Source organism: Anomaloglossus baeobatrachus, chromosome 3 (genome assembly GCF_048569485.1).
Source record: "Anomaloglossus baeobatrachus isolate aAnoBae1 chromosome 3, aAnoBae1.hap1, whole genome shotgun sequence".
Taxonomy (NCBI): domain Eukaryota; kingdom Metazoa; phylum Chordata; class Amphibia; order Anura; family Aromobatidae; genus Anomaloglossus; species Anomaloglossus baeobatrachus.
The window spans coordinates 205054246-205069989 of NC_134355.1; the positions used below are offsets into that span (position 1 = coordinate 205054246).

The window sequence follows — 15744 nt, forward strand, 5'->3', positions numbered from 1 at the left end:
ACGACAGCCTTGATAAGATTGCTAAGAAAAGGCCATTCAAAAATTTGGGGGAGATTCACTGCTGAATCTCTGGACTGCTGCTGGAGTCAGTGCTTTAAGAGCCACCACACACAGACGTATCTAGGACATGGGCTACAACTGTCACATTCCTTGTGTCAAGCCACTCATGACCAATAGTCAACGCCTGAAGCGTCTTTCCTGGGCCAAAGAGAAAAAGAACTGGACTGTTGCTCAATTGTCCAAGGTGTAGTTTTCAAATTAAAGTAAATTTTGCATTTCATTTGGAAATAAAAGTCCCAGAGTCTGGAGGAAGAATGGAGAGGCACACAATCCAAGCTGCTTTAGGTCCAGTGTGAGGTTTCCAAAATCAGTGATGGTTTGGGAAGCCATGTCATCTGCTGGTGTATGTCCACTGTGTTTTTTATCAAGACCAAAGTCAGCCATCTACCAGGAAATTTTAGAGCACTTCATGCTTCCCTCTGCCAACAAGCTTTCTGGAGATGGAAATTTCATTTTGAACAGGACTTGGCATCTGTCCACACTGCCAAAAGTGCCAATACCTGGTTTAATAACCACAGTATCACTGTGCTTGATTGGCCAGCAAACTCGATTGACCTAAAGCACATAGAGAATTTATGAGGTATTGTCAAGAGGAAGATGAGAGACACCAGACCTAACAATGCAAACGAGCTGAAGGTTGCTATAAAAGCAACCTGGGCTTCCATAACACCTCAGCAGTGCCACATGTTGATCGCCTCCATGCCACCCCACATTGATCCAGTAATTCATACAAAAGGAGCCCTGACCAAGTATTGAGTGCACTTACTGTACATACTTTTCATTAGGCCAACATTTCTGAGCTTATCTTATTTTTCAGTTGGTCATATATAATATTCTAATCTTTGAGATAATGACTTTTGGGTTTTCATTGGCTGTAAGCCATAATCATCAACATTAAGAGAAATAAACACATGAAATACATCACTCTGTGTGTAATGACTGTTGTGAATGTCATCCAAGTGGGTGCTCCCTCTGGTGGCCAGGAATGGTAATGAATCAGAGTTTGAATCTGTGATTCAGACAGGTGATGGAATTAATTGGGAATCCAGGAAGTCCTATTGCAGATCAGCCTAGTTGATTTAGGAGAGGATTTTGTGCCTGGCGGTCGCCAGTGATAAATGTTCCTGCCTGCTTCTGAAGATGGCTGGGATTTTTCCCTTCTGTTTTTCCCATTTATTTGGTGCCTGAATCTACTCCAGATAAGTTTACTGTTTCTGTGCTTAATTGCTGGATTTCACTTAAATGTGTTTCTGCTTATTCCATTTGGTTCTGTGTTTGGTTTCTTGTATGTGAAAATCTGTTTTTCTGCTTTTGTGAGCAGGGCAGTTCCTCCAGCAAGAAAGGGAGCTTCCTTCCTGTTCATGTTTGGAGTATTTGCACTTTAGAATATTATTTGTTCTGTGATTTTGTTTCTTCCCATTATATCTGCAGTTCTGTTTAACGTGTCTAGCACAAGAGTACCTGATATAGTGGGAGTGGTCTCAGATCTTTTTCCTATAAGGAGATTGGTATTTTTTGCAGGTTTTTTTGCTGGCCACAATCAGTTATCTGTCCTGTCCTGCTCTATCTAGTAAGTCGGGCCTCACCCTTGGTGATCTATATTTTCTATTTATGTATTTGGTTTTCTTACATCACCGTTGTTGCCTGTTGGGGGCTTGCTATTCCTTTGGGGACTGCTCCAAGGCAGGTTAGGGTTCCTCAGTTCTATCTTTGATGTGTGGCGAGTTTCTCCGGCGGTGATGAGGTGTCTAGGTGTGTTAGGAAAATCCCACTGCTACTTCTAGTGTTGCCTGATAGATAGGGGATTGTGGTCTGCTCAGTTTCCAACTACTCCTGTGTTTTTGTTTTTTCCTTATTAATGGGATTCTCGTGATCGTCCACGGTTACCAGATCATAACAATTGACTCTATATAATATATGTGTTTCCCTTTTTGTATTGAATTACTGAAATAAATTAACTTTTTGATGATATTCTAATTTACTGAGATGAACTTGTAGATACTAAGACCTCAACTGACAGGAAGTGGGTCATAAGCACACTTACCTCACTGACTGAGCACAAAGGATTTTTTTTCCAGTCTCAGTTCTCTGTGCTCAATCAGCTCAATCTCATGTCAGTCACTTCTCCAGCAGCTCCTATATATGTGCTTAAAGCACCACTCAAGTTGTTGTTTTTTTTTCATTTTATTTTACAGCCGGATTGGTATCACTAATGTAAGTTCCCTTCCCCTAGTAGTATACTTACTAGACACCATTATTGATGTTGTGCCAGTCGTCTTCTGCTGCCTGTGCCCTGCCAGATGGCCCCAGAATTTTCTGGGTGAGCTGGATTTCACTTTTCAATGTAAATGAGTGGCAGAGAAAGGCTCACATAGACTTATATTAACAAGCTTGTGACCACTAGCTTTGACTTCCGCTCAGTCAGAAGCTTCAGTCACAAGATGGCGGAATGGGATCGGAGTGCTGCTGGGAACAGCGAACGTATTTTACTAGGGGCAAACACATGAATTTGGAATACAATTCCAGTGATAAAAATAAAAACAAAAAAAAAACCCTCTGAAGTGGTGCTTTAAGATACAGTTCCTCTGTCAGAAGATATTGGGAGCGGTGTTTCTTCAGACTGCAGCTTGTCCTGACCCATGACTAGGGCTGTTATTTGAAATATGTGATTGGTGACACATTATTACATTGCACGAGAACCCTTTTAAGAGAATTATAAGAAATTAATGCATCTTTGATCATTTTTTGAGCATAGACAGGTATGCTGTTAGGTTGCAGATTTAGGTCCCTGTAGAGATAATAACAGAGAAAAAAAAAGAAGCGTTGTGCTATTATTGCCTGTGTCGCGGGCAGCGGGGCGCTGCGCTCACCACGCTCGGGTCCAGCGCTGCTGCTGCTGCTGCTCAGTGGCTCAAGCGATGGGCCGGATCCGGGGACTTGAGCAGCGCTCCTCGCCCGTGAGTGAAAGGGGGGTAGTTCGGTTTGGGGATTTGATCCGCGACGCCACCCACGGGTTGTGGTGAGGTTGGGCACCACCGCTGCTATTGACGGGGATCCTGGGAGCGATGGTAGGGAGCAGCTGGGATGTTTCTCTCCCCTCCATGGGTAGGGGGTTGGTGGTCCCGGGGCCCGGTGAGGTGTCGGGGAGGCAGGGTCGGCAAGGTGCAGGGTCGCTTGGACTGCGCAGCGCAGTGCCGGATGGCACGGTAGTACTCACTCAGCCACAAATGGATGCAAAGTCTCTGGTAAACCAAACAGCTGGATGGACGGGTCCCGCAGCCGGCTGCTGTGGTTTCTCCCGGACGGTTGGTGGTGGCTGCCTTTCCCTGCACATTTGTGTATGTTCGGTCCCGATGGCTTCCCACCGGTAACCCGCTCCCCAGCGTGTATATGTGCCGGAGGAGCCCTTTTGCCCGCAGGCTCTGGCCCTTGGAACTCTAGCTGTGGCGGTAGCTGTATTTCCTTTTGCTGGTTGGACGGTTGCCTTCAATCGGGTCTTGGCTGTTAGGAAACCTCTGGGGTTCCGGTCTCTGACGGATTTGACCTATTTAATGGCGTCTCCAAGCCTGGTCGGGGTCCGCAGGCCTTGCCAGTTTGTGCTGGCTTCACTTCACTCCCCGGTTCGGTACCGGTGGGCCACCGCCCGTCCCCGGTCCTACGGTTCTGCATTGATCTGCCTCTCCGGCAGATGACCACCACCGTCCGCCAACCTTGCTCTCGGTGCCCGGGCAATGTACCCAGACACAGTCAGGTTGCTCCTCTACTACCACTTTTTCTCCTCACTCTTCCACTTCCCTAACTGATCTCCTTTCCTTTTCCCACCTCCAGGACTGTGAACTTCTCAGTGGGTGGGGCCAACCACCTGGCTCCACCCCACCTGGTGTGGACATCAGCCCCTGGAGGGAGGCAACAAGGATTTTGTGTCTGGCTGATGTGCCTCGGGGTGGGGGTGCATATTGTAGTACCTGTGACGACCTGGCTAGACCAGGGCGCCACTTTCCCCCTTGGTTAAATGCAGACCGTCTGCGGGCTGCCCGTCCATCACCGGTTTTATTTTTCAACTGCAAAAGATATAAAACATGTGAAAACATTCAACAAAGCATATTTATAAATCTTCCCTTAACGGGAGGCACGGTACTTTAATGTTACAAACACATTTTTATTAATAACGGTCGGCTTCCGCTCTCCCACCCAAGCAACCTGGCCCTGATGCTGACCCTAAGAAAATGGGCAGCACCCCTTGACCCCAGTCCAGATCCAGGCTGCCCGAGCGGGAACAGGTACGGTGTCTCGCACCCGACTGTCACTTCAGGGGACCCCACGTCCATGGGGGACCCCTGACCCCCGGAGGATTGCCACCGGTTGCGGTAGTGGCGGGCTTGGGCCATCTCTTTCCTCCAGGCCCATCCTCCAAATCAGCTTCTCCGGAGGCGGCAACGGAAACATGCCCAACATATTTACATTTCCACCAGTTTGTGGGTGCCCTGCAAGTTCTCAGGCATGTCCATAAGCAGTTTCTTATGCAACGGTACAAAGGGTCCCTACGGGGACTACTTGCCGTCAACGGCCGGATCAATCACAGTGCCAATCAGGTAAAAACTTCGGTTGATTCACAGTCATTTAACAGGTAACGGTACTGGTGGTCCCAACGGGGACAACGGTGCAACGGAGGGACCGCTGCCTTACTTCAGATCAACATCGCAGGCCGGAGGAGGGGACTGGGCCGGTTCTTGGGCCTCCTGGCCTCCTCTCAACTTGGCATCCAGGGCAAACCAGCTCCTCTCTCCACAGTGCCGCGTGTACGTTACGAGATCGCCTGGGAGCAAGTTACGGCCCGGGTGGCCCTCTGGCAGATGGGCATTAACGTCCCGGTGGGCCACAAACACCTCGGCCTCCAGGCCCGGCTCGAAAATAAATCCATACCCCCAGCGGATGTCAAATCTTCTTACTTGCCCCTCGTGGATCGGGCTCCGTACCCGGAAGGTGGCTCTGTGGAGGTTCTCCTTTTCTTGGATTGTGCGGGCTATCAACTCAGCCTTCCGCCTCTCCCTCTCCGCAATCTCTAGGCGCAGCGGGGTCGGTTCCCTGTCCCAATAAGGGGCTGCTGCTTGCCCCTGCGCGTATGTCAGGCCCCGCGGGACTTCCACTACACTGCCCACTATTGGCGCCCTCGGTGGAAGATCCCGCGGTGACATGGCCTGGGGCGCTGCCTTGCAGCAACGATCCGGCGCAGCCTCAGCTGAGGCATGGGGAATGGGAACAGGTGTCCTCTCCCGCTTGACCTCCACCTCCTCCTGCAAGGGACGGATCACCGGAGCCGGGACGAGACTGGGCACGGTCACTTCCGGTGCCACCGGTAAGTCTTCGTAGACGGATGATGCCCGGGTACTTTCAGGGAAGCGGCTCGGGGCGTCTGCGGGCTTCAGCTGCAGGTTGGTCCGCTTGGGTGGACGGGCAGGGTTCCGCTACCGGTTGTGCGGGTAGCGAGCATAGTGGCGGGGCGTGAGCAGCCAACACGGGTAGCGGGGGAGGCAGCAGGGTGAGCGGGGCGCAGACCGGGCCCCTCAGACGCGACGACCGATCCTGTGGTAGCACAGGAGCGTGGGTCGCTTACCCGCTCCTCCAAGACTTCCTCCACCTCACGTCTCCGTATGGCCGCCACCACATCCGCCATGTCGGCCTCCCACTCCTCCGGGAGGAGCTGCACTCGGACCTGCTGGCGGCTGCTCAGCTGAATGGTTCAGACCTCCACCCACGCTGCGGTGCTGGGCGTGGGCTCGGGGACTGCGGGGTTACCGGACAGACGGTACATGCTGGCATCGGTATCTTCCAGGAACCAAATATGGCGGCAGAGTCCTGGCGTCCCTGCTTTTATGGCCTCGGCTTACATGCGGCCGGATGCCATCCACCCCCCCCTTGGTCTTTTCTCAGCACCTCCTCCTCAGGGGCGGGGCTTCGGCTTTCGCGCCTCTACTGCTCGAGAAGACGCTCGAGCGGGAAAATCTTCGCGCCCAAGATGGCAGATTCTGAAATTTTTCGTCCGGACACCGCCGGCGGGACACAAGGCGCACTTCTACCAGCCGGTAGAACGGTAAGATCCTGTTCGTGACGCCAAGTTGTCGCGGGCGGCGGGGCGCTGCGCTCACCACGCTCGGGTCCGGCGCTGCTGCTGCTCGGTGGCTCGAGCGGTGGGCCGGATCTGGGGACTCGAGCGCCGCTCCTCGCCCTTGAGTGAAAGGGGGGTAGTTCGGTTTGGGGATTTGGTCCGTAACGCCACCCACGGGTTGTGGTGAGGTTGGGCACCACCGCTGCTATTGACGGGGATCCCGGAAGTGATGGTAGAGAGCAGCTGGGATGTTTTTCTCCCTTCCGTGGGTAGGGGGTTGGTGATCCCGGGGCCCGGTGAGGTGTCGGGGAGGCAGGGTCGGCAAGGTGCAGGGTCGCTTGGAGTGCGCAGCGCAGTGCCGGATGGCATGGTAGTACTCATTCAAAGTCTCTGGTAAACCAAACGGCCGGATGGACGGGTCCCGCAGCTGGATGCTGTGGTTTCTCCCGGACGGTTGATGGTGGCTTCCTTTCCCTGCACCTTTGTGTATGTTCGGTCCCGATGGCTTCCCACCGGTAACCCGCTCCCCAGCGTGTATATGTGCCGGAGGAGCACTTTTGCCCGCAGGCTCTGGCCCTTGGAACTCTAGCTGTGGCGGAAGCTGTATTTCCTTTTGCTGGTTGGACGGTTGCCTTCAATCGGGTCTTGGCTGTTAGGAAACGCCTGGGGTTCCGGTCACTGACGGATTTGACCGATTTAATGGCGACTACAAGCCTGGTCGGGGTCCGTAGGCCCTGCCGGTTTGGGCTGGCTTCACTTCGCTCCCCAGTTCGGTACTGGCGGGCCACCGCCCGTCTCCGGTCCTACGGTTCCGCGTTGATCTGCCTCTCCGGCAGACGGCCACCACCGTCTGCCAACCTTGCTCTCGGTGCCCGGGCCACGTACCCGGACACAGTCAGTTTGCTCCTCTACTACCACTTTTACTCCTTACTCTTCCACTTCCCTAACTGATCTCCTTTCCTATTCCCGCCTCCAGGACTGTGAACTCCTCAGTGGGTGGGGCCAACCACCTGGCTCCACCCCACCTGGTGTGGACATCAGCCCCTGGAGGGAGGCAACAAGGATTTTGTGTCTGGCTGATGTGCCTATCTCGGGGTGGGGGTGCATGTTGTAGTACCTGTGACGACCTGGCTAGACCAGGGCGCCACACCTGCGTAAAGTGACATGGAAGATAAATGATTTATCATCATGGCAACTATGATCTTTCAGCCATATTTTAGTAACTTTTTATTGTTTTTTATACATTGAATAAGATAATACATCATATTATGTTTGCAATAAATACATTTTCTAAAATCTCACTTCAACAATTTCAATATCATACTTCAAATTTTCATATCAAAATATTTAATGATCAACTAAGTTGTATAATTGAAAAGTGGAATCATTAAGGAACAGCAGTCACTCAGCCATAAAATTGCAGATCACGTGAAGTTACAGACTCAGGTACACGTGTGACGACCCTGGACTATCAGGTCGTCACAGGGTATTGTACAATCTGCCCTCCCGTGCAGTATCCACATCCTTCTTTGTTATGAGTCCCTAACTACATGGTGTTGCCTACATCAGCTAATTAAAATCCTAGATACACTCTGCACCACACCCACAAGACACACCAGTGGACGGCCTGAGTGGAATACGGTCGCCCACTTGGGGGCTTGGTTAGGGGAGGTCAGGAGTGTCAGGAGAATCAGAGGAGAGTAGAGTGTTGTAAGTGAAGGAGAGAGGAGGTCAGTAGTCGGGCTCCTTGGAAACACCTAGGTAGCAGACGGTGGTCTGCACCGAGTAGGAGCTCGACCCCCAGTCGCAGGGGATCGTGACAAGGGGGATGGAACTGTCGAGCAGGACAGCTGGTGGCCTTGTACCATCACCGGGCTGGGACCAGGGCACGATGGGATACGTGGACCCTAAGTCAGGGAGTAGCTTCAGGCAACCTGACAATTTACCCGACGAGAACGGAGCCTTCAAGATCCGCTCCAAAATCGGGGTACTAACGCAACGTGGGGGATAGGACTTTCCACAAAAACGGTCCAGAAAATCTCAAGCGTGAACCCTGAGAGCAAGCTCTCACAGTTAGCCATACTGGGGAGCGGGGCCCGACTAGTTCCATACTACCAGGACCAACAGAGAAGTGAACTTAGTGCCAGGAGGAAGGTCATGGATCACCAGGCAGCACCATTGGGGACAGTACCCGAACTAGCTCCCCTCAGCGGCAGCAGTATCCAGAACTTTGGTTTATCCAGTTGTCGGTGTCAGTTTACTGGACTGAGTGAGTACGAAAGTGACCCCCTTCGCACCCAAAGGCACTCCCCAGACACCATCACTGAGTCCTGGGGAATTCTCCCCTACCCGTGGAGGGTTCTAACACCTGGCTACCCCACTCCATCGCCCCCGGGTACTCCCAAGTGCAGCGGTGGTACTCCACATTACCACATACTATGGGTGGCGTCACGAACTCTAAACACTATCCCCTGTAAATACCCCCCTTCATTTGAGTGGCCGCATGATCCCCGGGTCCGGACACTCCTCGAGCCACCGGGGATCCGGATCCGAGCAGCTCAGTTGCTGACATGGGGGCGGCACACCTCAAATTGCTGGCGTCACAAACAGGATACAAACAGGACCCACTTACCTGGGTGACGTGCACCTTAGAATTCGAAACCGTGAATCAAAATCTCCGTTTCCCACCATTTCCGCCATCTTCCGGCGCCAAAACGCCGTCTTCTACATCGAAAGCGCGCGAAGCCGAAGCCCTGCCCTTCGTCCTGAGAGTGAGGCCAGAACCAGAAGTTCCCAGAGGGCCACAAAATTGAAGAAAGTGCTGAGTGAAAACCGAGGGGGCGTGATGGCATGTAGCAGCAGCAGCGGAAGAGAAGCAGGGATGCCAGGATTCTGCCATAACATTCCTGGACAGCGCAGAGGCAAGAAGGCGGAGCGGAGCTGGTCACCAGAATGTGCTGTTCCCGGGACCGCGACCTGGATTGAGGAAGAGACGGAGCAGCTTTGCAGGAGAATGCAGATGCAGTTCCTATTTATACTGGACCACTGGAGGGAAGAGATGAGGAGCCTGGCGATGGCGGTGCGAGCCCGTGAGGTTGAGATCCCACGTGAAGAGAGGGTAAGCGGTTACCCAGTCCCTCATGATTGCCCCAATCCGGGCGATGTGGCTGAGGGATCTGGACCGCCCCCGCTCCCGGTGAGCACTCGGCCGCCACCAACCCTATCCCCGGCGGACGCCTAGCTGCCTGCTCCCACCATGGCAGAGGAACCTTCAGCACCTGTATATGAAGATGCAGCTGCAGGATCCCCGGTTTCGTCCGCCCTCCGACCCGGTCATGACAGCGGTCACCCCAACACCGGCCAGACCAGACCCAGCCGCATCACCAGGCCCGTTCTTAGAGGCGGAGCACCCGGACTCTGCAACCCCGGCTGAGGAGCAGTCGGTACATCTACCCAATGTAGCGGAGGTGGAGCCTGAAGAGCTGCCGGTTCCACCACCGCGCGGCATCCCAACGGCTGTTGTGGCTGCAACAGCATACTTAAAGCCAGTGCCAGCTAGTGAGCCGAGGCCGGACGCTGATGCCCCCTACTGGGAACGACAACACCCAAAGCTTAAACCGGAGATGACGAATCAAGACCAGAGGTAATGGGAGATAGTTGCCCATGCCCAGAGAGAAAAGGAGCACTTGAGGAAGGCTACCTTCCGTGTCAGAGGGCCGTGGCGCAGGGGCCATGTGAAGCGTTTCAACCTCGACAAAGGGTGGGGTTTCCTCTGGGAAGCGAGCCTCTCGGAAGAAGTGTTTGTCCCTCGGAGAGATATAGAGCATCATATCCTGAGGGACCACCCAGGCTGTAACCTGGAGCTTTGATAGGTGGTTATCTACACTCGGCATTGGAGTTAGCGGGGCTGGTACGCCCTAGATGTGAAGCGGCTCGCTATGGTTGATGAGCGGGTTGTGCCAACCGCCACCGTTGTTTACCAGCCTTCCAGTGAGCGGTACCAGTAAGATATGTAAATGTCATTGCAGAACTGTTAGGTGTCTGTGTTTCTTTTATTATTTTTCAAAGTTTATGGTTTTTCATATAGAGAAAATGTTAGAAGATAAGTGTTTAATCAACAAGATTTGAATGAACAGAGAAAAGTTACCTGATTAACGAGAAGATTTTATAATGTGTACACCCGATGCATGGACTCCATTACAATTATGCATCAATGTTTATAGTAAATATGGACCATGGTCATGGGACTCATTGTGACAAACACAGAGTTGTGTATTGTAAAAAATTACACCTCCTGTGCCCACCAAAGTCGTCTATTACAACACCCGGGACCTTAACCTGGTCACGGACCCACAATAGGTTTGCAGTGGGTCAGGTTGCTTGGGTGGCGGGTTTATGGGATCCGGGACATTAAGACTGGACTGTTGCAGTAAGAGGCTGCAACGGAGCAGGTTGAGCCTCCGCTACTAACTAAACCGGTAGCGTTCCATCGTTGGAATGATGAACTCTAAGTTACGTAGCGTTCAAATACCCAGCCCCCCTAATGTGGGATGAAACTTGTAAATAAAAATGTTCTTTTTCTATTTTTGCAGTTTAAAAGAAAAAAAAAATTAAACCTCTGATGTCCTGTAGCTCAAGGATGAGCTACGTTTAATCAAGGGGGAATGTGACGCCCCTGGACTATCAGGTCGTCACAGGGTATTGTACAATCTGCCCTCCCGTGCAATATCCACATCCTTCTTGGTTATGGGTCCTCAACTACATGGTGTTGCCTACATCAGCTAATTAAAATCCTAGGTACACTCTGCACCATACCCACCAGGCACACCAGTGTACGGCCTGAGTGGAATAGGGTCGCCCACTTGGGGGGTTGGTTAGGGAAGGTCAGGATGGCAGGAGAGTCAGAGGAGAGTAGAGTGTTGGAAGCCGGGCTCTAAGGAAGCTATCTAGGTAGCAGACGGTGGTCTGGACCTAGTAGGAGCTGGACCCCAGGTCGCAGGGGATTGTGACAAGGGGCACGGAACTGTCTAGGAGGACAGCCAGCGGCCTTGTACCATCACTGTACATAAGGATAAGGCTGCACATCAAAGTTAGATAATAGTATAATCCTATAAGCATACCGAAAAACATTGAAGCATACAATGAAAAATGACACTTGTTAACTTGAAAGTCTGAATAATGAAATGCATACCTGCCATGAATATTAGGAAAAAGGAGATATTTAGCAATCGCATTGATTAATGTAACTGAGCCCCAAAACCTCGTCAAGGTATATCTCTATATTGGGGTCCCTAGCTCTATGACTCTGTGTCATCTCATTGCAATTAAAAACTGCTATGTGTGGAGAGGGGTAACCAAGGACTTTCTTATATAGGAGATGGAAAAAACATGTCCGAAAGGTGCGGAGCTGTGTTCACATTCAGAAAAAACTTCATAATACTAAATAGGATAACTGAAGTGAGCACTAATATATATTATGAGTAGAGTTGAGCGCGGTTCGTGGTTCTCCAGTTCGCGGTTCGAGTGATTTTGGGGGCTGTTCTAGATCGAACTAGAACTCGAGCTTTTTGCTAAAAGCTCGATAGTTCTAGTTACGTTCGAGAACGGTTCTAGCAGCAAAAAGCCAAGCTAATTACTAGCTGGCTTTTCGCTGTAATAGTGTAAGTCACACTGTTATGAAATTTCAGCGAATAGTGTGCGGGGACTGCGCATTCAGATCACTGCTGCTGGGATAATGGCGATCGCCATTTTTTTTTTTCCTTGTCTTCCTTCCCTAAGCGCACGTGTAGTGGGGGGGGGGGCAGCATGTCAGCCAATCCCAGACACACACACAGCTAAGTGGACTTTTAGCCAGAGAAGCAACGGCATGTGTGATAGGATGTCCATGTCACATGTTCCTGCATTATAAATACGGGCATCTGCCCGTCTGGACGCCATTATCTGCTTTCTGCGTCTGGGTGTCAGTCACCGCAGGTGCACCTGCTGTCTCCGATACTGCTGTGTATGCTCTACACACAGCGCTATACAGAATAGGGATAGAAGTTTCTTTCAGCCCTTGTAAGGGCTAATAACAGCAGGCTCAGAGCCACAGGTGACAGTCAGGTCCGTGGAAAGAGGTTTTAACAGCTACAGAAAAGAGCGTCTGTGTAGCTAAGGTCAGGGAGTTCCTTGCTGCATTTCACCATTAGGAGGGATAGAAAGTGAGGCTTCCTTTCCTCTACACTGACCCACAACCCGGCCACTGTACCCTCCTGCCCTTTGCACACTCAAGCTCATTGTTACTAAGCCATTATACTAGCAAACACTGAGGTAACTTAGTGGCATCCTAAAAGTGGCTGTTGGACTTCCATTAGTGTCCCACTAGTGTAAATCTATTTGCAGCACCTCTGCATTGCACACTCAAGCTCATTGTTACTAAGCCATTATACTAGCAAACACTGAGGAAACTTAGTGGCATCCTAAAAGTGGCTGTTGGACTTCCATTAGTGTCCCACTAGTGCAAATCTATTTGCAGCACCTCTGCATTGCACACTCAAGCTCATTGTTACTAAGCCATTATACCAGCAAACACTGAGGAAACTTAGTGGCATCCTAAAAGTGGCTGTCGGACTTCCATTAGTGTCCCACTAGTGCAAATCTATTTGCAGCACCTCTGCATTGCACACTCAAGCTCATTGTTACTAAGCCATTCTAAGAGCAAACTGTGCTTTCAGTTTAAGGGCCGTAGTTGCATTGTCAGGGATAGTTATTGTTGTTTATTCTGCTGTCAATAAAGCTAGACCACCGCTGTAATCTACACCACCTCTCAATTTTTACTACCAACTTTTAAGTACACAATCTTGTCGCAATCAAAATGAGTGGCAAAATGACAGATGCTGGTGGAAAGGGGAACATGCGTGTTGGAAAAGGAAAAAAAGTGTTTGTCCATGGGGAAGGTGGCAAAGCTCCATTAACATCTGCTGAAGACAGACCATCTTCCAGCAAAAGTAAGATGTCTACTACTTACCGTGGACAATCCGATGTGCTCCCTTTTTTACGGACACAAACAACTGGAACAAAAGGTAAATGATGGCCAAAAAAAGAAAATACTTGAATGGATCTCAAGTGGTCCAACAAGTGCTTTCTCCGCCACCTCAACTACCGCATCCAAAAAAGACCAGTCCTCTGAGTTGTCATCCTAATCACACTTGCTTTCTCCCAGCTCTCAAGTCTCCATCCGCCCTCTACAGTATGGTGGAACAGAGATGGCTGAGTCTGCAGAGCTGTTCAGTCACACTATAGCCTGGGAATCAGAGGTCTGCTCCCAAGCTACAGTGAGTACAGAAAAGGAAATGGTCTGCAGTGATGCCCAGAACCTTTGTGACTCAGATTCAGGCCGTGATGACCAAGTTCATGAGCATAATGTTGACCCTTATTCACAAACTGAAACACCTGTTCTAATAGACAATGAGGAACATACTGATGATGATGAGATGCAGATACCAGATTGGGATGACAACTTAAATATTCGTTCAAGGCAGGAAGAGGCTCGGTCTGAGGGGGAGGGGAGTGCAAACACAACGCTTGATGAGGAACTTCTAGATCCCACCTACTGTCAACCCACAGTCAGGCACTTGAGGAGGTCAACAGAGGCGGTGGAGGAGGATGCAACTGACGACGAAGTTACCTTGCGCCTTCCTGACAGAGGAGGAGTACTGGTAGCACGTCTACAACTGCATCCTCAGCCACCACTCTGCCTCTCAGCACTAGTCGGGGTGGCTCAGCAGGTCGCATGCCCTCTAAGCCTTGCCTAACCTGGTCCTTTTTTGACATACCAAAAGATCGCCCAAATCATGTGATATGTAAAATTTGTCGTGATTCTATTAGTAGAGGGCAAAACCTCAGCAGTTTGACAACTTCTTCCATGAATCGTCACATGAATAAATATCATATGTCCCAGTGGGAAGCTCACCGTGCTGCAATGCGGCCTAGCGGAGCGGACCATCCACCGCCTGCCCCTTCCAGTGCATCCACGCGCTCTTTCATCTTCTAAGACTGTGGGGACAGCTGTCACACCTGGTTTTCCACGCACAACTTCCACCAGTGTAACCGCAACAGGCAGTTTGCTTGGTAGGTTGTCAGTTAGTTTGGAAGGGGAAACAAGTGCGTGTGTACAGCTCTCTCAGACATCGATAGCATCAACATTGGATGAAGGCAACATCATGTCTACACCTGCACTTTCCTCACAAACCTGCATTTTTTCAGGGACACCCTACTCACCACCATCTACACACAGCAGCCAGATCTCTGTCCCTCAGATGTGGACAAATAAAAGGCCATTTCTTGCGACCCATGACAAAGCTAAGAGGTTGACTTTATCCCTCTGTAAGCTCTTGGCTACCGAAATGCTGCCTTTCCACCTGGTGGTCACACAGGATTTTAGAGACCTTATGTCTGTCACTGTGCCCCAGTACCAGATGCCCAGTCGCCACTACTTCTCTAAGAAAGGTGTGCCTACGCTACACCAGCATATCGCACACAACATCACCTCTTCCTTCAGAAACTGTGTGTGTGAATGGGTGCATTTCACCACCGATACTTGGACCAGTAAGCATGGACAGGGACGTTACATGTCGCTGACTGGGCACTGGGTAACTATGGTGATAGATGGTGAAGGGTCTGCTGCACAAGTCTTGCCGTCCCCACGACTTGTGTGTCAATCCTCTGTCTGTCCAAGTTCCGCCACTGCTTCTGCTTCCTCCACCTCATCTGGGTCCTCCACCTCCGCCCTAAGCCTGCCTGGTCAGGCCACCAGCGTTCTAACTGCGCAGAAGGAATCACGCACCCCTCATTACTATGCTGGCAGCAGAGCACAATGGCATCAGGCGGTCTTTAGCTTGAAATGTGTTGGAAATAAGAGTCACACAGTGGCTGAGTTGTGGGCAGCTCTGGAGACTGAGTTTAATAAATGGTTGTCTCCACTCAACCTGCAGCCTGGTAAGGCCGTGTGCGACAATGCTGCAAACCTGGGTGCGGCCCTTCGCCTGGGCAAGGTGACACACATGCCTCCAGAAGTCTTTCAGCCTGCCGGTTCATCGCCTGAAATGCGATGTGCTGACACGCTGGAATTCGACTCTCCACATGTTACAGCGACTGTGGCAGCACCGTCGAGCCCTGGTGCAATACGTCATGACGTATAGCCTAGGCCAACGAGATGCAGAGGTGGGGCAGATCACCCTGATTTAGTGGTCTCAGATCAAGGACCTATGCACCCTTCTGCACAGTTTCGACATGGCGATGAATATGCTTAGCGCTGACAATGCCATTATCAGCATGACAATTCCAGTCATTTACATGCTGGAGCACATGCTAAACACTATTTGGAGTCAGGGGGCGGGACAACAGGAAGGGGAGGAACTACAGGAGGATTCATATGCGCAAGAGACAACAACATCACCAAGGTCCAGACGTTCATTATCACCAAGGCGGCAGGCATGGGACCATGGGGGACAGGGATCAACAAGGGCGCATGGTAGCAGGCGAAATGTTGAGGAAGGTGCAGGAGAACATGAAGAAATGGAGGACGAACTGTCCATGGA

At 51.1% G+C, this 15744-nt stretch overlaps 1 protein-coding gene across 1 annotated transcript in view; it reads right to left on the reverse strand.

Moving 5' to 3' along the window:
* PCNX2 (pecanex 2) overlaps nt 1–15744 on the reverse strand; it is a 1407555-nt gene that overhangs the window by 98644 nt on the left and 1293167 nt on the right. The gene's annotated exons all lie outside the window — the stretch shown is intronic.